Here is a 23,372-nt window from a genome sequence, read left to right on the forward strand (position 1 = left end):
CACCAGGGGAGAGCAGCTGTACTGGTGCGGCTTACACCATGCACTGCACATACTACAGCTCTTTCCTGAAGCAAAGCTATTCCAACAGAGCTCCATATGGAGCCATACGTTTCTGGAGCGCTGATGCCCCCCCATATAAGCACTCCTGAAACGTGAAAGATGCCTGATGCAGAGGCAAGTTGGAATATGTTTAGCACTGCTCAACCCCACTCTGATGCCAAAGGCTTGAAAGACCAAACAGGGACACCAGTGGGGTGACGAGGCTTCTAGACCTGGATGTTCTTGCTCAGATTTGTTGCACTGAAGTACTGTACAACGGTAGCAATGTGTCTGAGGCTGGTGGTGTGGCTACCCTTGGATGGAGGGTGTTAAATAGTTTCACAATACATTATGTAGGACTTAAAACCATGTCACTGGAGTTTACCGTGCTCACGATCAGATGCATTACCAAAAGAACACCTAAAAACTATTTCAATCCTTATTTACATGAAAACACAAGTTACTACATCAACATCCAAATGAATGCACCCACCACTAGCTGCTTCTGCTGCCGGCTGGAATACAACCTGTAGAGCATATTAACACTCCTACACAAATTGGGGTTTGGGGTTTTGGGCATTCTGTTTAAGACTAGTTTCTCCATCGTCTTAGAGCCACTAGATTCAAGGAACGCTTACCAATGAGACATATGCAATTCCAATCTGCAATAATAAATCTTTCCTCTGACTGTCCCAGGTGCAAAATTCATCAGAGACAATGTTTATGTGTACTCTTTTCAGACAGGGGTTTCTGAGGGTCTCATTTTAAGTAAACAGTGAGTTGTCCTACACCACCCCTTAAAAACACACCCAGTAAAACAACCAACAAACCCCAATAAAACAGAAGTTGAAGCTGCACAGCTAAATTTAGAAAAGAGGAAAAAAAGAAGAGCTGGCAAAAAAACCTAGCACGAGAACATCAAATGTAGCATAAACTCCCACTGCCATTCTGTTCCACTACAAATAAATGGAGATCATATAGAACTGAACTCATTGAGCCAATGCAGTGAATGCACAAGCCGTTCTGGTTTAACCCTTCACAAAATGCATGATTCCTGGTTATGTGCAAAGAGGAGATTAAAAAGACTGAATGAGTACATCAGATGCTTTTACTGACTGTGCCTGTGGTAATGATTCATTTTACCTCCCTACATTCCCTCCTGCAAGCACGACTAAGAGTCAGCAAAAGCTCAGGCAGGTAAACAGGCTGTGGGTGAAGTCTGTGTTTCTTTAACTCTACCTAAAACCACCCCTGTAACGGTCAGAAATCCATTTCAGTTTTCTGAAGAAAAAGGGAACTGCACAAATTCATTTAGGTTCTGTTCTCCTCTTGCCTTTTTTTATGCTCTCTCACTTTAAAGGAAGCTGTTCATTTACAGTGACCATTAGCCAAAGGCTAAAAGAGGTTTACACCTAATTGGTATTCCCAAGCAAAGATGAAACACTGTATCACTGCAAACCCACCCAGTATTTAGGATCTATCACCAGCACAAAGAGAAAAGCTGAGAATCCACCATTTATCATAACAGTCCATCTTCCCTTCCTTTCACACCTCTTATGCTCCCTTTCTCCCTCCCACAGTGGCTTTGGGGTGCTAATGACCTTGAAATGTGGCAGGGGTCTGGAAGAGGGAGAGGCAGCTCTATCAGGTCACTGCCATCTCACACAGTACGTGACAATCAACGGAGATGGGGGGGGGAGGCGGACAAAAACTTAAAGAAATAATGGAAAAGAATGAAAACACCGAGCTCTATTGCGGGCAGGATGGCAAGGAGCTAGAGAAGCAGATGCTGCATGTGGCATACTGCTCCCTAAAGCCAGCAGTGGCTTTTTGAGACACAGACATAAGCTGCTCTCTCAAACAGTAATATTTCTCCCTTTTAATTTTAGCCTTGGTGGGAGGGCAAAAAGGAGACATGATGGGAGGACAGAGGAACAAGCCAAGGAAAAAGAGTAGACCCAAGAAAACAGGGAGGAGGAGCTGCATCCCCATCGATGGTGCTGCTACAGAGTTCGGAGCATTCTCTGGTTTGACCTTTGGATAGCAGGATAAGAAAATACAATGAGGAGTATCACTAAGGCTCTCCTTGCTTCTCCCAACCTCGAACTTTCCTAGCACAAAAGGATGGGCAGAAGGCTCCCAAACCCCTCTCTCTTTCACAGAAAGATCACCTTCCCATACAGATTCAGCTTCACAAGCCAGCTTCTCTCAGTTTTTCGTGCAGAATGGCTGTCTTCAGCCATAACCAAGAGTTTCACAACCAGCACGAGAGCAGCCAGGTACTTCACAGAAAGGCACCAACCTATTTGCAATAGATGGGCAGAAACAAGTACCCTTATCAGGAGGCTCACAGCCGGGGGCCAGCCAAGTCCAGGAGGGATGACTGTCCCATGCCCCAGAGCATTTACTAATTAATCACCCATATCCAGGGGACATTCCTAGTGTGATTCCTGCTAGAGTAAAAACCTCATAATTAACTCCATTTGCTTGCTTACCTACTCCTATAGCACAATAGCATTAACCTTAAGGTTAAATACATTTTTTCCACCCCCAACCTTCTCTTCTGCTAACTTTCCTTTACTCTTAACTGCGTGTTCAGCCCCTGCCATAACAGTGAGTTAAGCAGATGCCAAAGTGCTGATAATTCGACTTCACACACATGCCCAAATACTGTTCCCATGCAATTGAGCAGACAGAAACCTCTTTTTGCTGTCAGTGCTTTTCGAATGAAACCTTCTCATCTGAGCAAGTTGGGAAAGTGCAAGTGCCCACTCCTACTCTAGTTGTGGGGTTCGTAGAAAGACTTGCTACCCAAGAACACCAGTGTGGAGGCCTGGCATTTGATAAGTTTGGGTTTAAAACCCAAGAACAACCTAAACCACCTCTATTAGAGAACCAGTGTCTTCCACGAGATGTTCAGGTGAAAGACCTCAGGCTCCAAACAATGTATTTTGCTAGCTGTCGCTGGTGATGTGGGTGAAAGGAGAAGGAAATGCGTTTGTTGTTTTGAACTTTTTTCTCCCGTTTAGCAAAGATTCCCCTTAAATAAATGGAAGCGGGGAGATCTTGAAATAAGCCCTAACAAGTTTTAATCACACTTTTTCTTCTTGTGAGCGAGCCATCATTCAGTAGCTAGGTGGTTCTAAATAAAGAACTCTAGTCAACAACAGGAAATAACTCCCACAGAAAAAAAAGGGCAGAATACAAACTCTCAGCAGCTCTAGTACATAGCTCACAACGGCCTTTTGTTCCATGCACATTAAGTCCAAAATCTTTACTTTTCAGAACATGTTCTTGCTCTAATTTAAACTTTGTTTTTCCTTGTCACAAGTATGGATCCTTTCCTTGCCTTTCTCCTGAAACAGTTACATTGAGGAGTCAGAAAATCACAAGCTATTCCCATTTCATTTGATCAGTAAGGACATTCTAGGAACACCACAGGATGTCCAGGATCTTTTAAAGTTATTTATGGTGGGGTTTTCTCTTTTATTTTTCCTTTTCCTTCCTTTCTTTTTTTTTGGGGGGGGGGAGGGAGGTGCACTGCTGTGTCCTCAGCTGTGAACAGTTTACATCCTTCTTAACGTTCAGAAACCACTTTGTGTTCAGCAAATACAGAGCACCTGGTCTGCACTTTGTTGGGAGGGGGATAAAGGAGAAACACATCTCTAGCGACTTCATAAAAACTCAGGTTAGTGCTTAGAATCATCAGCTTTTACATTACACAAGACATCACAGGCCAATCACTGAGCACAGGCACTGAGCACAACATCCCAAATGAACAACCAAAATCCCTGGAAGAATACACTGGTTGACTCCATCTGGCTTTGAGATGTGGTTTTGGTTGTGCTGGGGGTGGGGACATTAAAATGGCTGCTGCTTGTTAGCTGCCATGGACAGATCTCTGCAGGAGGTGGGAAAGCTTCCTCAGGAACATTGCTATCGTTTGTAGCAAGTATCTTCTGGAGTACCAGCATGTATACAGCAGATTTTAGTGGTCAGCTGACCAAGCAGCTCTCCATCAAATCTAATTCGGCTCTGCCACATTACAACCTAACTGTAAAACCCATTTCCATTTTAGAACTAAGTCCTGTTTGAATTAGGCAGCTGCAAGAATCAAGGTTACAGATCCAGACTGGATTTTTGTAGTTGGAGTATGTGTGTCCTCCTGCAGCTCAGCAGGCACATGTGTATACCTGTGTGTCTGTGTGCACATGCACCATCAAAAGTCTACAGGAAGAGCAAATCAAATTTGCTTCCTAAAGCAAAATGAACACTCAGGATGAAGCATCTTCACATTCAAGTCTAACCCAGAATAAGTCTTGGTTGGTTGTATTACAAAGTCCTTGAAAGTGGGTTCAAACCTGAACTTGCAATTACAGCCTTTTCTGGTTTAGAAAACAGATGGGACTGCTGAGCAGTCCAGACTCTGCTTGAACTTTCAGAAAGGCAGAAAAATCAATGTATTAAAGTATCCTGGAGCAGCTATCCCACCACCATTTCCCAGCTCTCAGCCATTAGGTTAAATACTACAGTGATTTCAGTGGGACCAGCACACTTTAAAAGATGCAGTCTCTGTCTTTTTCTCTCTCACTGAATGATATTTCTGCCCACATGCACTGACACATACAGTGTCTAACAAGGCTGTGATTCATTTTCAGTTCTAGTCATGCTCACAAGTGATGGAGCATGCTTGCTGTGCCTTCAGGATCTGCGTAATTTAGCTTCATTTTCTCTGCCCCCACCCTGCATTAAGTGAAGTTCCAACAAAGCCAAGTCATCTCCCACCAACTCACCCTCCCACCTGCCTGGGGGATGTGTACAGCAGGAGTCTGAATAATAATAAAATTAAATTAATTTTAAAATATTTAAAAAAAAAAGAAAGGGAGAAGAAGATGAGGGCTTGAGAGATACCGTGAATTGTTAGAAAGCTTTCTAACATCTACAGGGAGTGAAGAATAATAATAATGGGATGTATACTACCAGATCGTTGAAAAGCTGTATCAATCCTGAATCATCTCCCCTAACGTGTTAAAAGCAGCGATGTGTCTTGCATCGCATCGTGCATGCTCATGCTAATAAATGACTGATGGTAAATCTGAATCCCTGATTTATAAACACCTCCTCAGCCTCTCCCACTGTAACCTCGTAGTGACCATTCACTTGTCCTCTGTCCTGCTGCAATGACTTTGACCAACTGCTAATGTCAGCAAAAGCTGTTAGCACGTCCCAACTGCGAACCTCTGGTATCCAGTGGCTACCATCCATCATGAATTACACACGGTGCTTTTGTGATACAAATTACAAGCAGCTTCCGAGCTAAACTCCATGTATTTGAGGCATGAGGCCAAGCTTGAACAAAGTGAAAGACGGGCTTTTTATTTGATAAATCTCATTATCTTGCTGGCATTCAAAATTCATCTCACAGAAATGCATCACAGAGTAGTTCTCCAGTTACTTGGAAGAGCCAAGATGCTTTAACATGCATGTTAAAAGGTGGTTACACCCCCATCACACTAACTTTCTAGCTCTCCCCCACCTTCAACCTCGAACTGCGTTTTGATGGAACAGAAATCTCCATTTTCAACAGAAAAACAAGTCGACTGCATTTCTTCAGTACATGTCCCCAGACACAACTGAGTCACTGCAGACTCAGATCTCAGTGATCTGTATGATGTCCTTAACCCCTAAACCAGTGACACAGGGAAAGAACACCAGAAGCTAGAAGGTACTTCAATATTACAGGCATAATACTGCGAGAGTTGCTGTCACCACAGAGCTACACAAGACATATGTCATGCTTCTTCCTTTACATGAAATGCATATGCAAGGCTCTCTACCACTTAAGACCCTCCCACTGCCCCAGCTAAGCAGCTTCTCCTATTGCTGACCAGCATTCATGACCTACAGGAGCAAGCCAGAACTTAAAATTCCCTACTTGCTTTAGCAGCTCATCTCCTTTTCCTCACCCACTGAACACTCAGTTTGGCCACACAGCTCACTTACTAGCATGTCCCCAGTTCGGGCACACTTAACCATCCTGCAAAGGCAGAGCCAAAGGAGACATCAGAGTTTTGGGCCATCCCCCAGGCCTGTCCACACCTAATGGTTGGGGGAGGTGGAATGTTGCTCTCTACCTTCTCACCAACATCCTCAGGAGCTGAAGAAATGCATTTCCTCATGGTCATTTGTTCCTGATCCCTTCTCCTCCTCAGCAGCTCTCAACTCTGTCACAGAAATGGAGCAGTGACCACAGCCAGAGAAGGGCTGATGTGCAGCTCCGTTTATATCACACATAACTAGGAAGGAAATGGATCAATCCACAAGGCTGGTATCATGGAGGGTTCTAGGAGCTCTGAAACATTTGGAGGAGGACAGTTCCTGTGGCTGGATGCTGGTTGGGAGTAACGGGTCAGCAGAGCAGCGGACTGTCACTGCAGCAGATGGCAACTGCCTCATTTTGCAAATTGAAGAAATGAAGCACAGGGAAACTACAGGATGGCTTATTGTGGAAATGAAAGTCGAGGCCATGCGTTATGATTTCCAGAGCACTCAACCCAAGTCCAGCCTTCCCCATCCACGAAGTCACTTCGTAAACATCCTCAGGGCAGGGCCTGCACCTCTCATTTGCTTTACGTCTGTGGCTTCCAATCTTTCCTGGTTTGCAGATCCCTTCATGCTTTCCAATAGGGCTGTGCATTCAAACCTGCTGACGACAGGCTTGCTTTCCCTGGCTTTCCTGCACATCTTGCACGTAGCCTGTGGATCCTCCTGAGCAAAAACCACGGTATGTTCTCTGCAGCCCTTTCTCCAAATTCCCCTGTATCCCTCTTCCTACTGATCCCTACCCACCACAGGCATTTCCAAAGTAGCCCTAACTCGATCTAGTTGCCCTAATTCAAGACAAAAGCACAGAGCTTCCCTGTCATTTCAGCGTTTCCCATCTCAAGGTATGGGAGCTGTTGATCTCCCACATGAAAATGCATTATGCTGTCAGCCCAGCCTAAGGGCTGTTATTTAATTTACTTGAGGAGGTAAGTGAAAGCCCCTTCATGCAAATGCTTACAATGTGATCTGGAAAACAGCAGGCGTAATTAGATAAAATGGCAGCAAAGCCCACCAGGGAAATAATGTTAATTCATGAGGATTTTCCTCTCCACCTCCCTCTCAGCAAGGTTTGAGGCCAAGGAGGGAAAAAAAGGGAAAAAGAAAAAAAAAGAAAATCAGAATGCACCTCAATGATCTATCTCTTGGTGAAGTAGGAAAACAGAACAGCAACCAGTGGGGTCATCGAAAAGATGCCCCAGCGCAGCACCTCTGGATTGGCAGCCCATGTTCCTAAGTGATGAAGCACTCATTGAAAGCAAAACTTGCTCTGTAACTGTCACAAGTTATTCTGAGCCAACATCCTTAAACTTCCCATGGACTCCTGACCAAGGCCTAACCAGGCGACAGAGATCTGTCACATGATAACATAATCACTGCAGCCCCCTACCCCCAGTAGTAATAATAAAAGCAGAGCTCTTGCAAGCTTTGAGAGCAGATCACAGAATCATAGAATGGTTTGTGTTGGAAGGGACCTTAAAGCTCATCCAGTTCCAACCCCCTGCCATGGGCAGGGACACCTTCCACTAGAGCAGGTTGCTCCAAGCCCCGTCCAACCTGGCCTTGAACACTGCCAGGGATGGGGCAGCCACAGCTTCTCTGAGCACCCTGTGCCAGTGCCTCACCACCCTCATTGTGAAGAATTATCTCCTAATGTCTAACCTAAATCTCTGTTCTTCCCCTCATAAATGAATTTCCTACCAATATGAATAGCAGCAATGCTCTGTTACCTCATGAAGCTGTAGCTCTGTGTTTCAGCTCCTGCTGGCTTCTCCCTCCCACCTAGAATCCAGCCAGGGAAGTCACCTCCTGATTGCTGACCTGCCACTACCAAAATGGATTCCAATTAGCCAATTCACTCACGGCTATTAGGAAAGAGAGACATTTTTTGTTGTTGAGTAATTACTCCTCATGAAATGGCTTACATCCCTAGATGATTAGGTCACAACACACTGTGAACAAACTGATGTAACAGAGATATCTTTAACCTGATAAATTAAGGCATACTTTCTCGATATAGAAAGCTTAATTGAAGCTGTGCACGGGGTACTTACCAAAGGCATCTAGACACAGAACTGTAACATTCACAAACAATCGCTGAGATCAAAAGACAACCCATACACTTCTAACTTGCATATTAATTTGGGGGGGGAAAAAGCTGGCTTGTTTGCTTGCTGTGAGGATAGCAAATGACTCAAAGTGAACAGAGTAGTTTGACATCAGCAGTTAAATATGTAATGGCAATATTCAGGTGGTGCACATGGAAAAAGAGATCTGTTTGTTTCTGTATATACTTTCCTCCAACTAACAGAGGGAAAACCTCTTTTTCTAGTCAGGAATTCACTTGGTAAAGCAAATTTACACAAAGCCCAAATAACCACCCAGTAAGGGTGCCACAGCAAGGGTTCCCAAAACACAGCCCATGCAGCCCCCCCAGAAGAACCTTCAGCCACAGGGCTGCATTGCAAATAAGTCTGATTACATTTTCTATCCCTTCACAACATCCCAACCTTTAGTGTCTCTCCACAAAGAAAACTTCAGCTGCCTGGAGAACAGCAGCTCCACCACCATTTCTGTCAAGCCATCCATCGTAATACGCTGGTTTACTTAAAACCAAACCCAATTCCCCATGCCCGTAAACACCGATGACTTCCTGATTTTGGAACTTGCCCGACTATTAAAAAGGAAGCCGTTCGCTTTCCAGCCCGTGGCCCTAATCTTTCAAACAGTTACGCCTGTGCTTCGCAGGAGCACGCGAGCACTTCAGTCCAATGTAAGCATTTGTCGAAGCGAGGCCAATATTTCCTGTTGCAGTTAAAAACACATTATACAGTTAGGATGGAAAAATATGACTGCGACAAAATCAACCCTTCTCTTCCCATTTCAGGGCTGGGGGGGGGGGGGGGGGGGGGGTCGGGAAGCACTTGCAACATAAATATATGTGACAAGGGCTTGGGCAGAGTGAGTGCCATGAACAGCTTTATACCGTGTTGGCTTTCTAAGTCAGGAAACCAACTGGGTGTCATTTAATCTCCTAGATTAAAATCACTTAGCGAATATTGTATTGTTTCCCTGCTCTCGCTGTCATTTCGGCGCGCGGGGCCTCGCCGGAGCTCTGCTGCTGGCTAACTCGCCGCTAATGAAACCTCGCGCAGGAGCAGCTGCCGGAATCTGTGTCAAACTGCATCTGGCACCCATCTATCTTCCAGCCATCTAAATTCACCTCTGAAATCATACAAAAGCAGCCGCAGAGCTCCCTGCAGCCACTCCAACACACCAGTCTTTGTCTCATCAAGCCTGTTAAGCAATTTAAAGCAATTTATGTTTTTTAATTCGCCTTGTATTTTACAGCAGCAGCTTTTTCAAAAGGAGTGAAGAAGTTAAGAAATAAATGGGGGGAGAAGGGCAAAATGTGCCTTTGTTCCCCCCCCATGTTTTTTTTTTAAAGCCTGTCAAGCTCTCAGTAGACTATCATTAAACCAGTTTTGGCTGAAACTGTATGTTTAGGGGTTTTCCAATGGAGACACTCTGGTGCCTGCAACACTCAGACAGGGAGGGGAGGCTGCTATACAATTGTTGAATTGTTGTCATGGCTATTAAATATGCTGTAGCACAAATGCCCAACAGGGCTGAAGGTTTGCAGTGTATTGGCTCTGGAGAGGTATTAAAACCCCGGTATTAACTAGCAGATAACTAGAGTTACACAAACACTGAATAAAAGATTAAGTCAGAAGTTTTAAAAGGTTTAACAACTTCGCTCCAATCCCTCCCTCCCTTTTCCTCCTCCTCGCCCCTCACTTGGGGCTTAAAGCACCCTGTAAATTCAAGATATTTGGCATTTACTGTAGTGTTAATCTGACCGAGTCTCCTCTAAGGTTTGGGGTAAAACTGCCTCTTCTCTCTTTGCATTTTCTGCAGAGAACAGGAGTTTTGCTCCACCATCTCGTTTAGACTTACGAGTGGCAGCTTGGGAGAGGGGCACAGTAAAGCCACGACTTGCTGACTAAAACAGGTTAATGAAAAACAGGCTAGTGACTGAAATTGAAACTTCTCATTTCTCTCAAGAAAAGGGTGTATTGTCAAGATAAAGTAGAGCTTGGTGTGTCTATTAAGCAACTCTCAGAGAAGAGCGGCTCCAAACAGCAGCACCGCAAGCGCCACAGCCAAGAGGAGGGGACATGGCCCCCAGCACAGGCACCAGGAGAGACACTGTCCTCTCCATGCCAAAACTCATCCAGCTGACAGCAAGAAGCGCTTAAGAACATGGTGTGTGGAGGGCACGGGATGTGCTGGGCTCCCCTCCCAGGCTGAAGTTGTCCATCCAGCCAAACAGGTCATGAGCCAGGTCTCTCTGACATCCAGCCGCACAGCGCGGAGGACTCTTAGAGGACTCTAGGTGAGTGTGCCAGGTCTACCGTAAGGGCACTGGTGGGCGAATCCAGGAGGCGTTTCCTAGACTGAAGGCTGCAAACTGTGGAAGGAGCAGGAGAAACAGGATCTGTCAACCCATCTAATTAAGGTGCATCTTCCCCACGCAGACTCAACATGTCTCTCCAGGCTATAAGGCCCTCCTTTCTTGCCTCAACCCAAAACAGACTGAGTGTATTTTGCACTTCTATGACAATTTGTCCTTAGCACTTCTCAGAGAAAAGCACAAACTATGTGTCCTAAGAAAGTCTTTGCATGCTCAAAGATACCTCCGTTTTCTGCTGCTAATTGTATTGTGTCCATCCCTCCAGCAGCTAATCTGTCGCAGCCACTGGCCCCGTTACTCCATCCTAACTCTACCTGAATAAAAATAAAAAAATTAAAGTAAAAGCATGTTTTTGTCCTGTGAGCTTCCCAAAGTAACCGTGCAGACAAGAAACAGTGTTCTTGTGCAAAGGCTGCTGGCATAGTTGCTCTCCTACACACTAAGTAAAGGGAGATTTGGTTATGCCCTGCATAGGATCACATTATAAGGCTGCCTAAAATGAAATCACCAGTGGTGAGAGGCTGAGTGACTATCCCAGGCCCTCTAGTCCTCAGTTAAGCTCTGCACTGGGACTGACGACAGCCCCAGTACTGTGGCCACTGGGAAAAGCAACATAGATCAACAACTTGTTTTTTACAGGCCAGTGGGCCGACCTCTGGGCAGCACTGAAACGAGTCAGCATAAAGGTGACAAAGCTCTGTACACTATTATAAATCATGCCAACCAGCCAGCAGAAAATCTGTACACCCATGGAGCTAGCTTACACCTTCCTCTTTTTTCTCCTTTGTACACAGTTCTCTCCCCTTCATCTCTGAGCACCCATCTGGCAGGTATCATGAGGGGCGTTCGCACATCCCGCTCTGTGAGCAGGCTGGTCCTGCTCACCAAGCGCTCGTGCAGCACACTGCATCTCACCGCACGTCACACCAGCAGATGATGCAAGCAATGCCTGTTGTTTAGGTGGTAGTCTGTGACCTGCTTCTGGGCTACAGAGGTTTAGTTTGGGAGGAGTGTGCAAGTGATAGGGGTAGGAGTGATAGTGAATCGCTGTCAGAAAGTCAGGAATGAATCCCAAATCCTACGTATTGGCTCTGTGATTTCAGAGGAAAGCGAGAGGCCAAAACAAAAGCACAGTGTCACAGCCTCAGGATACCACCATCAATCTAGAGTGGAAGTATCAAGGGGAAAGCATCCCTGCTGTGGGAAGTAGAAACTCTGGCTGCTTACAGAACTCATGTCCCCAAAATCTGGTTTCCTTAAAGGCACATGGCATCAAGAAGGAGAAATACTTCAAAGATACATAAACAATTCCTTCCTCCCCTGCCTTCCAGCAATCCCATTCACTCAAACACAATCTGTGTCCCTGCCTGACCATCAACAGCCATCACCTGCCAGCACCACTACCAGATACCTCAGGTTTTATGCACATAGAAGCTGGCCTGTAACTGGCAGAAATGTATTCTCTGTTCATCTACCGAGTGGAGTATTTCTTCAGTCATCCCTCTCTCACATAATAGACACAACCAAATGAGCTCCGTAGCAACAGGGTAAATTTTCACAGCTGACTCTCCCTCTTGCAGGATTCTCTGTGGTTGGTTTGTACTATGTGGCATGTGCACACTCCTTATCCAGAAAATAACATAACAAAAACCCTCTCCAAAACACCCCATTCCCTCTACTGATTATGGAAGTCTCCCCAGTTCCAGTTACTCCTGGAAAAGCAGGCAAGCCTTTGTGCCTACATCCCTCACAATGCCATTTGAAGAAAAATGTTTAAATAATAAAGGGAAACCTTTTTTGATGTGGAAAACCAGAAAATTGAATATAGCTGGTTTTGTACCAGGTGCAGTGTTCATTTGATGAGCTTTTCTGTAGTGCAATAATTTTCATAACAGGGCAGCCAAGAATTCCCTTCTCGTTATCTATAAATCAGGGTTGCAGAGAGAAGAAGAAACAGTCCCAGAGTGTGGTATGCATCAGTCTGAGCAATCACTCCAGCAAGTCATACAGGTAAACAGCCACACAGCCTCAATTAGCACAAAAAAAGGGTCATCTATAGACAAGGGTACAGAAAAACAAAGCTAACAACTCTGCCAACTAGCCAGGCTTATCTGTTTAAAGAGGGGGAAAAATGCAGTTACCTCCCACCCCAGCAGACACTGCCCAAAGCAAGCAAAGAGACCAGGTTCCACTTCTAGGAGTTTCTATTGCAGTAAGACCACCAGACACAGGTACAAAACCATTTAGCAAGGCAGTCATCATGTCCTGACAGCGCTTCTCCATGAGCTGTGTAAAAGCTCTGGCTGACAGGTAGAGGGGCAGCCTTAGGCTGCTTAATGGTGTGCTTGAGCCATACCTCAGAGCATAGGGCTCACTAGATGAAGGCACTGACATCAGAGAACAGAGGAGTATGGACAGAGCAAGGGAGGAAAGCACCTGAATAGACGGAGGAATAAGAGCTAGAAACTGGGCAAGAGGCTTACAGGCAAATACGAGATAAAATAAACATATACATAAACATACACAGCTGCAAACTGGCACAGGAAGATCTTCAGAGCAAGGAGGGAAAGGCAAAGGGAAGAGGGAGATCCAGACCTGACTGTAGCAGCAGGAAAGAGTTCCTCCATCCCCTTCATTTGGAAATAAGGACTGAGGAGGTGTGAGCCCAAGAGGCCAAGGATGGGAACTAGAAGCAAAAGATGACCAGTTTGGACAAGAGGTTTAAGCAGAGGGAAATCAAGAGGAGAGACGGAAGTTTGGAAACTTGTGTAGAGAAGATAACAGCAGGATTTAGCAACCATAAGGAATGGGAAGGGGGATGGGTAAGGAGAGGGGAGTTAAAAACAGCAGAGTTGCAAGCTATGCTTCATGGCACTAATTCAGCAAAGAAACCGCCTCAAATGGATGTAAACAATGGACTATTCATTAGGGGTTTCATTCCCTGCAACCCAGCAAACTATTGTCTACAAGTTTTAAATACTCCCTTCACACACACACACACACACACACACACACACACTAAATTACAGAAAATGGGAAACATCAGATAATCTCAACAACTTGCCCCAAAACCGCTGCCCTCCAGCATGCACTGTGCTTGGCAGGGTCTGCTCCAGACCATCTGCCAGCACGTGTAGGAAAATAAACCATCAGGACCCCAACGCAGCAGTTCCATAGGGGTCTGACAGTACAAACCACTCCGCAAACATCTGAACAATACACATCATGTTTGCGAAGCTTAAAATGCAGTTTTGCTCCTGTCATTCTCTCACATTTGAAGCAGGAGGTGGCTGTTCCGTGTGTCTTATCCAATAGCCACAACACCAGCAGCAATCTTGGCAGGACCAGAGCTGGTCAGGCTCCCACATCTGTGCCCTGCCTGCCCTGGTGCCAATGTCCAGCACAGGTAATCAGTCTCTTAAGTGCTATGCCTTGCTTTCATACCGCCTGAGACACTGGGGCCACCAGAGAGCAAATTCTGGCCTGCAGAGCCTAGCAGCCAGGCTCAGAGCTAGGGAAAGACACTGCTGCGCTTAGCTGATGGCTGCTTAAAGCAGCCTACACTGTGCAAGTAATTAGGATCAGGGTTTCAAGCCTATAAGCCAAGTAGTGCTGGTGCAGAAATCACCAAGAGATAGCACAGAGGAAATCTGATTGTGCTATTTCCATTTGGCTGTGACAGGGCAAGCCTTGACCAGCTGGGATCAGACTGCAAGCTACATCAGCCCAGCCTGAAACCCATGCACAGCTCTGCATCAGTGAAGAATGGGCACTGACTGACAGCAGGGATGGGTGAGCTCTCTGGGGACTTAAGCTATCCCACCCCCAGCAGCCTTCCCACCTTGCAGCAGGAGCCCCCCCCAGCTGATGAAGATGATGCACGCTTGTGTCTCACACAGCCCATCATATACAGAAGCTAAACCAGCAATTCAAAGTTTGGGGCTACATTCTCAGTTCTAGAAGGTACAGATGCACAATTTCTCCTAATGCCTCAATTACAGTAACGGGCACCTTGGATAGCTAGAAAATACGTTTAACATCTGTATTTGCTCATCTGAACTTTGCTTGTTAGAGCTCTCGAGTAATATCCCTTCCTGAGCAACCAGAGCGCATGACAGGGCATGCCAGTATCAACCATATATATATCCTGCTCTTGCTCTCAGAGGGGACTTGGCTCTTCAGGCTGCCTAAGTGCAAGCACTCACTGGTTCTAATCCACAGACCCCTGCAGGGAAGGCTCTTGTGCTTCCCAGTGAAGGGCTAGCAACCATGGGACACATTTGCAGGGCAAGATGGAAGAAGAGGCAGGTTACCTAAGCTTCCTTTTTCCTCCCCTATATGAAGGCACCTGCATAAAGGACTTTTCATAACGCGTCCTTCCTGTATTCATGGGCAAAGGCTCAAAGGACCTATCTAGTCTGCAGACCTGCAGAGCACAGGCTGTACAGCCTCGCTCAGTGTCTCTCATGTCTGGCAGGATATGACCTGTCTTTCAGGAATACAGCCAGCCCGTCTGGAGGACTGCAGGGAAAAGCTCCTGACAAGAGGCTGTCTCACAGCATTTCTTCCTCTTGCTCAGGCCCAGAGTTGCATGAGTGCAGTGCCTCTGCTCAGTGCTACGTCACATTGCTCCCACCATGAATTCCAGAGATATAAGAACAACCTGGGCCTCCCTTGAGGTTTTCACTCAACTTCTTCAAACTCTGAATCCTTGTGCTGAAGGTCTAAGGAGAGGAGGGAGAGGAGAGACCACAAATCTTCTCTTATCCTTAGTTTTGGCCGTATGTGTGACAATAAAGCACCTAATTCTGATTTGTCTGTTATCCAGAAGTGTTGCGTGTTTCATTGAGCCCTGGAAGCATGCAAGCAACACAGCCCACTCCGGAAAAAATAACAGCCTGGAAAAGTGGCAGGAGGAGGGGAAGAGCACTACAGTTTTCATTTGTGTCTTTTATATTGCATGGAACACTCTTTGTCCATGTTACACAGTGCACAAGTGGCACAAACAACAAAGCGTTGTCCACTACAGTGGAAAAAATAAAGACAAATAGGCTGAAAATAGGTAGATCCATTTACATTTCCCCTTGTCTCAGCATGCTTCTGTGCATTTGATTCACATTTAGGGTTCCCAGAGTGAACAATCACACACTGACAACTACTATGGTTTAGGGACACCTTCATAACTGCCACGTCAGCAGCAGGAAACAAAATACCTGTGTACAACACTGAAATTCCCCTTTTCACCCCTCTGAAAAGCCTCTGAGCTAAGTATAAGACAGCGTTTGGGGCTGTAGAAGATGAGCCCCAGAGCTTCTGCAGCAATGTCTGTGTTTTAATTTTAGCCTAAGCTTTCAGTGCTAAAGGGAACACAATTTCTACCTCTTTCCATGGTGAAGATAACCACCAAAATGTGAACTGGAGGCTGGGCTGGAAAACTGAGGAAGCGCAGAGCGGGTGTTGTCAGTCACATGTGGTCTCCAGCATATGGGTAACAGTCACACTTAAATAAGGAAATCAAATGTCAGTCCACTACTACCCTTTCCAAAATGAATCTCTCTACTGACTCCCATGAATATCCAGCTTCAAAGGCTGAGTGCCTGCTCGCAGGAACAGGCAGACAGTCGAAAACACACACTGACAGAACCTGAGTTTGCTCTGCTTCTCTCTTCAAAACCTTTTCATTAAGCATTTTTTCTTCGTCACTGAGCTGTACAAGAAAGACAAGCAGGAGAGGAAGGGGCTGGTGGGAGGAGGGAAGGGGGAAATACGGCATTTCCCATCAGCTCTACCGGAGGAAAGGCATGGTGGGGAAACAGTAGCGTAGCTGGCTGCAGACCTCATCCAGCCAGACAAGTGCAACCGAGGAATGAAAAGGAGAATAGAATGGAAATCAGGGAAAGGAAAACCAGCACACAGGGGAAAGACCAAGAGAATACGTAGGAAAGGAAAAGAGAGCAAGGAGGCGCTTTTGGTGGGACTGAGGAAACAGCCAAACACATACAAGTAGGTTAAGAGTCAAGGAGAAACAGATGAATGTTTGAAGCATCCAGACGCAGAAGAGCACAGGCTCTGTCTGAGTGTCCTGGGTTCAGCAGCAGCAGTCATTTTTCTCCTTCTTAGTAGCTGGTGCAGTGCTGTAGTTTTGACTTTCAGCCTGGGAACAGCGCTGATAACACCAGTGTTTTCAGTTGTTGCTAAGAAATGTTTACTCTGACCAAGGACTTTCTCTGTCTCATGTTTTTGTTTTGAGTTACTGGCTGGGCTTAAGCCGCAACAGTTCTTCGTGGCGCCCAGTGTGGGGCTGGAAGGGCTGAGATAATGACAGATCTGACCAGAGTGTGTCTAATCATATTTGTGATAAGCATTCATTGGTTTGGATTGTCACTCATCACAATGCTGATTTATTGGCTCTCAAAGTTGTTGCTCTTGATCTCAGAGTTTCAGCATGTCATACCTTACTTATAGCCAGTATTTGCTGGTTTAGTGTTTATCGACTGGGGTGCCTGGGATAAGGTTCTTGTTTTGCTGTACTTTATGGTAATGACTTGTAATACAATAGACTGATTGATCATGAAACTGATCTGGCTTGCATTCCGACTGTGGTCACCACCTCTATACTTTGGGAGGTATATAATAGCACTGTATGGCAATTACATATCTTTTTTCCCCTCCTCGGGTGGTCAGCCTATGAAGGAGACATTCCCTTACATTCCCAGCTCCCCCACCAGACTATTTACAGCACCATTTGAGAGTTTTGAAGGTTCTGAATGGCTTTTGGGTACCCTTGAGACCTGCCTGCTGATTGTGATGGGGATTACCATGGTGGCACACATGCAGAGTGTGTTTTACACGTGGAATCAAAATGACTGGAGACAAACATGTCTGGAAAACACCAACAAGAAAAGAAATGCTAGCAAGCAGGTGGGGAATAAAGGTAACAAGGTTAAAAAGCAGCATACAGAGGTTTGCTTTCTTTTACACATTGAAATCTTCGCTCAAGTTTATATCTAAGTTCAAGTCTCAAATCTCAATTTCAGCAGAAAAGCTTCAAGTTTGAATTAGCCCATAAAGGCTATTCTGCCACCACATCTAATTAGGCCCTATCACCAAAGGACATGCCGAATATCTGAAGTAGATTCTGTTTAAGAGCTAACCCAGTACCAGTAATAGTAACAATTCCTGGCTGAGTCACATTTTCATTTTAAGCTCCAAACATTACCCATTCAAAGGGTTTTATTTGAAAATTGTTATTGTTGAAACTTGTTGGATTTTTTTATAGTATCTCAGATGAGTAGGAACAACATTTCCTGTACTACGGATGAGATGCTGCTTCGAACATTACAGGGTTTTTCCTTCCTCCTTTTCCCAGCCCTCAGACACCTCTATTGGTGGGAACTTTCCTTGCAGACACCGTCCTTCCCAAGGACAGACTGAGAAAAGGCAATTCCCTCACACAGGTTTAACACCCACCTGGGGCTGATGAAAATGGTCGCTTGGGTGTAGTCTGTGAGCCCATGGAGCCGCAACCAAATGTCTTCACTCTTCCTCTTGTAATCTGATACCTGGCTTTAGCCATCCCTGCAGCTCTTGAATTAGGAATGGAAAATATGAGAGCTCTGTTTCACAGCAAAGGTTCAGACACAGGGGGAGGAAAAGAAAGGAGACATCTCGGGGCTACTTGCAAACAGTGTTTGCTTTATGCTGGACTTTAACACCTGACAGCAACAACACATGTAGGCTCTGTGTACCCACACATACCTGCAGCCGTGCTACAAAGCACTGTCAGTTGGTAGTCGGAAGCCTGAACCCAGATCAGGCCTGAAGCCTGATTTCTAGCCATTCCTTTCACTTTGTACCTCTCTGCTCCAGCTGCTTTGGGTGCAAATAATGACATTTAAAAGCAAACAGCTACCACTAGCTGCTGAGGGAATGAGACATTAAAGATGCCAATAGCTGCTTTCTGCATTACTGCAGTTTGTCGCAAGAGTAGAACAGAATGCTGGGCTGAAGGCTTTGTAACAGTGTCGTCCCTAATCATCATCCTCATCTTCCAAGTCCTTTGACAAACATTTTTAAAGCATCTCTCTAGTTATACGTGCTCTCAGCCACACAACCAGCACATTTCAAATCCCAAAGCACAGTACAAGGACCCCTTCTAAACACAGCACTCGGGCACATCGCAGCACAACCAGCAATCCCAGGCTGCCCTCGTGCACCAGGGAAAGGGATGATGCATCCGCAGGCTCACAAGGCAAAACCTTTTCCCTGAGCACTGTGGCTCAGCCATTTCAGTGACACAATCACAGCGTTTGCCAAGTAGCTTGCATCATGTAACATGCTGTGAGGCTTTTCACGGCAGCATGGCTCACGAGCTTCCCTTCAGGGGCCCATTCCCAAAAGCCCTGCTGCAAAGTGCTGCAACTCCCGTGAGCTTCCCCCCTACCTCTGCCTCAACAGGAGCAGGAATCCTGCACCTCTTCTGCTCCCTTCTGCAGGAGGGTGAGCCCTGCCGAGCTCAATTTGATATGGGCTCCCAGGGTTTACAGGGAGTGATAGCTGTCACCTTTCAGAACATCACCAGAGTCATCTTCACAAGAAGGTTTTCATGTAAAGCAGGTGGGAAAGTGACAGGGAACCAGCAAAACCACTTTTGTTGCCTCCTCAGGAATATGAATTTGTGGTACCACAAGGGTCAGATTTCAGTTAATGCAGGATTAAATCCTGTCCTTAGAGCCATATGATGATACTGGCAGGTAATCCAGGTGAAGATCCAGGTGGAAACATAGCCTAACTTTGCCTTCTTCCACTATAGCATGAAAGCATTCATTTTTACAGACTGGCTACAAGATTTCTGAACCAACACACTACAGCTATGAGATGACATATATCAATAAAGCTATAGCTTTGTCGGGATGGTGAGAAACAAGCAGGGTGCAGTGCAAACTAAACAGTACAAAAACACAGCGAACTAAGCAGTTGGTTCCTGAGCTGAGGTTTGTAGAGATCTGGTGAGCTGCAGGATATTGGCTCCCCATCTTGCTTCCAGCTGCTTCTACAGATGTCCGGGCTCCTCGTTGCCAAGAAGAGCTAGGAGGCTAGTGAAAGCAGCTGGAAGAGAAGGAGGTGGAGGAGGAGTCAGGCTCGCTGCCTCTGGGGATGGCACAAAGAGGAGGGGAGGGAAGCAGGCATTGCCCACACATGCTCCCCAACTTCAGCTGAGGGTGCTGACCACAAGGAAAAGGCACAATGTCCAGGGAGAGGGCAGTGAGGTACTGGACATGTTGCAGTGGGTTTTCTTCCCCTTTTTTCCTTCTTTTTTTTTCCATTTTTAAAGGGAGCTGGGGAAGAGAATCAAGTCCTCGGGTAGCATCTCTGCAAGAAGGTGGGAGCAAGGAGGGCAGAGACTCAGAAACCAATAAGGAGGGGGAGAGACAGAAATAAAGTGATCAGATATTAGTGGTGTATGCAAGAGCAAGAGAATCACCGAGCAGATGGGAGGAGGGAAGAAGAAATGATTAATAGAGAGTGTGAGGCCCTTCCCCCTCCCTCAAGCAGGACTAATCACGTGGAAGACAGCAAAAATGTTACTTCCTAATATTGCTCTGCTGCGGTAGCTGCCACATGACAGCGAGAGTGAGCCTGTCCCCAAGGCAGAGATCTCCCTAAGAGACGGGAACAGACACCTCGCAACAGCATGACCCCCATCTTTAGGCTGCTGGTGCTCCGGGGTCATCTGTCAGGATGTGTCTGTCACACCCCACATCCCAGGAGCTTATCTGTAGTGCTCCTGCAGGACCACCTAGTCCTGCAGCAAGTCTGAAGCAGCATTCCCTCACCCTGCTCACCTTCAAGCTCCCAGTGTGAGCCAACCACCAGTGTTCAACTTCCCTGCATCAGGAGCCAAAAGTCTGATGGGCTGATGTCAGAGCATACCTCTGACCACGCATCTGTGGGGCCACACCTGGATATTAATCCACTGCCTCCTCAGCACGAAAGCACGGCGTGAGCTCTGCCATTACACGTATTGATCAGAGGGGCAGGTCAGCTCTGGAGCGGGTTGCTCTCCGCAGCTTTTGGGATGAGACAAGAAGCACAGGCTCCCTTTGCACCACACGTTTCTCAGGCTGTCCACCAGGGAACAGGAGAGAAGGGACACTGCCAAAGAAACACAGACCCTAATAAGTATACTTGCTACAAAAGAGAAAGAGGCTCCTTTGTGTTTCTGGTGACAAGTGTGTCACCAGGACTGCTCTACACACAGCTCCCATGAGAGACACAAGTACACAGCTCTGTTCCCCAGGTGCATGCGAAACAGTTTATTCCTTCCTGCATTTTACAGGTGCTGTCGCGTCCATCCATCACCTCTGCTGTTTTTATTTCTATGGACTGAACAACCCCAGTACCTTCATTTTCCCCTCACAGGTCATGTCTGCTCCATCACCAATTCATGCTCTTTTCCTCCCTGTCCCACTTTTGAGTTGTTTTGCTGTTTCTGAAGGCTGTGAACAGAAAACTGGTTCATGACTCCAGCTGAGACCCCACCGAGCTGAGCTGCATTGAAAGATCACTATGCCCTCTTGCTTGTAAACCCTTTCACAACCTTATGAGCCTGGTGACTCATGATCAGCATGGAATCCATCACCAAATCCAGCCCCTTTCTGCAGTGCTGCTGGGACATCTCCCATTTTGTATCTGGGCAGCCCTTTATCCTCACCTAAGTTTACAACTTTGTGCTCATCCTTTTCTGGATCACCTCTTACTTTTTCCAGGTAATTCAGCCAATGCTTTGAATCCGAACCCTGTTTTCCAAAAAGCTCAGAGCTCTTCCCACACCAGTACTGCTTGCAAGTGTAATTAGCATCTACAGCAGAAAAATCCCCACTGTGTCACTTCTGTGGAGGACTCACAGGAATTGACCACTGTGGACACAGCCTGGTCCTAGTGCACTCATGGCACTGCACCCCACAATGGCAAGTCCCTGGAATTTCCCCTGTAAGTAACCTGAGAGCCATGATTAAGTGTGGAAGATAAAGGTGTCATGGTTGTCATGCAAATATCCTCTGCTCACAATGGAGCACCACGCTATGCCAGAGGACATAATAAAACCAATTCAGATCAAATGCCATGCTGCAGCTCAATCCAATGTGTGAGGGCCAGAGCTGATTTAAAAACCAAGGTGCAAAAGCCTCAGTAAGACAAAATTAAAAGGAGCCTTTGCCTGATGATGATGGTGGAGCACCCAGATGAACCAACCAATGTTCCCCGCCAAGAAACACACATGGTGCCCTAAAAACTTTCATCCGTAAGCATCACTTCTTCTGCAGTATTCATCAAAGCCACTTAGATCCACACAAGACATCTTTTCCACGATGTTCTGTTTCTCTCCAGAGCTTTGACACTACACTATGACAGCAGGTATCTTTAGACTACAGAAAGTGAGCAAAAATTCCACTGTGGCTAAAGGCAAGAAGGCAGAAGGGGTGGCTATGTCTGCATCAGACAACTAATCTTAAGAAAGGGCCTGAGGGCATTTTACACACCAGTTACCCCCCTCAGCCTCCCTGTGAAAGAGCAGCAAACACGCTCTGGGTTGCAGGAGGTCCTGATCACCATCCACAGCTCATGGGCAAAATGGCTGAAAGGCACTTTGATCCCAAAGCAGTGTTTCAGGGCAGCAAACTGCAGGTGTCCTACAGGACACTGCTTATTAATCCCATAGAACACAGTACTGAGCTATAAATTCCATCAATTGCCCACTGTTTAAATAAATTAGTTTTCTTAAGGACAGGACATGCTGGGACCAGTTATAAACACATCTGACTTAAACCCATCCTATTCCTCTCCCAGTTATGCAGCTGGAAAGACTTCTGGCTTTATACTGGGAAAAGCAGTGCTCAAAATGTGACATGTCCTTTTATTCCCAGGGCTCATGCTTAACTGAAAAGCAAAGAACAAAACCCAGCCTGTGTCTACTTTTATGATTTGAATAACGAGGCACGTGGGACAAGCCTGAATGCCAGGGAAGTAAGGAAATCCTGGACCTGAGGGGCTTCCAGCACAAAAAGTATCTGGTCAAAATGCCAGTGGAGTCTCCAATGCTTCCTTAGGAATAAAAAGCCTCCTTTAGTGTGGTATATGGCATTAAGATTGCCAAGAGATTACCATAATCACAAGCACTGCAAACCTTGCCATTGGACTGTTTCAGCCCCAGAATGACCAAATCCTAGCTCTGAGGCCAGACACTGTAACCACCAGTGAACTAAACAGTGCCTGTGGTGTTTTACAAGAGGATGATGGCAGTCTAAAAAGGCACTGTGGGTGGACCACTTAAAGCAAATAGAATGCATTTTATTTATTCCTTTATGCCAGATCCTTTAAAAATTGCAGCAGGAGATTGCAGTAGAGACAAACTGAGATTTTTATCTGTTTGTTTCTACTTTGGGGAGAGCTGCCTCACCAAATGAGGTTCACACAGTACGGGAACCAGAAAGAAAGAAGGAAAAGAAGAAATTCCATCCTCTTCACCATTTCATTAGGATCCCTTTCCTAAGCTCAACAAAGCTCTGTACACCGCACGAGTGCCCCGATCAGCAAGATTTACTGCTTTCGGAAGTCCTGGGTGGAGTGCTCCAGCAGAACTGGACCACTGCTACAGCAGGGTTTAAAGTGATGTCAGGAAATGGGTGGGGGCAGGGAAAGGGAGCACAGCAAATGACATAGCCCACAGTCAGGAAACTCACTTGGCAGGATTTGTGGA

At 46.1% G+C, this 23,372-nt stretch overlaps 1 protein-coding gene and 1 long non-coding RNA gene across 8 annotated transcripts in view; one reads left to right on the forward strand and one right to left on the reverse strand.

The window, feature by feature from the left end:
* Nucleotides 1-23,372, reverse strand: part of SERTAD2 (SERTA domain containing 2) — an 82,683-nt gene that overhangs the window by 28,582 nt on the left and 30,729 nt on the right. The gene's annotated exons all lie outside the window — the stretch shown is intronic.
* Nucleotides 20,405-23,372, forward strand: part of LOC133273243 (uncharacterized) — a 168,973-nt gene continuing 166,005 nt past the window's right edge. The window contains exon 1 of the long non-coding RNA XR_009744683.1: nucleotides 20,405-20,417. This is a non-coding gene — a long non-coding RNA (uncharacterized LOC133273243). The remainder of the gene's footprint in view (nucleotides 20,418-23,372) is intronic.

The sequence above is a fragment of the Pezoporus flaviventris genome, unplaced genomic scaffold (assembly GCF_033815535.1).
Source record: "Pezoporus flaviventris isolate CSIRO_AGI_PZ_B2104156 unplaced genomic scaffold, CSIRO_AGI_Pfla_v1 ptg000031l, whole genome shotgun sequence".
Classification (NCBI taxonomy): domain Eukaryota; kingdom Metazoa; phylum Chordata; class Aves; order Psittaciformes; family Psittacidae; genus Pezoporus; species Pezoporus flaviventris.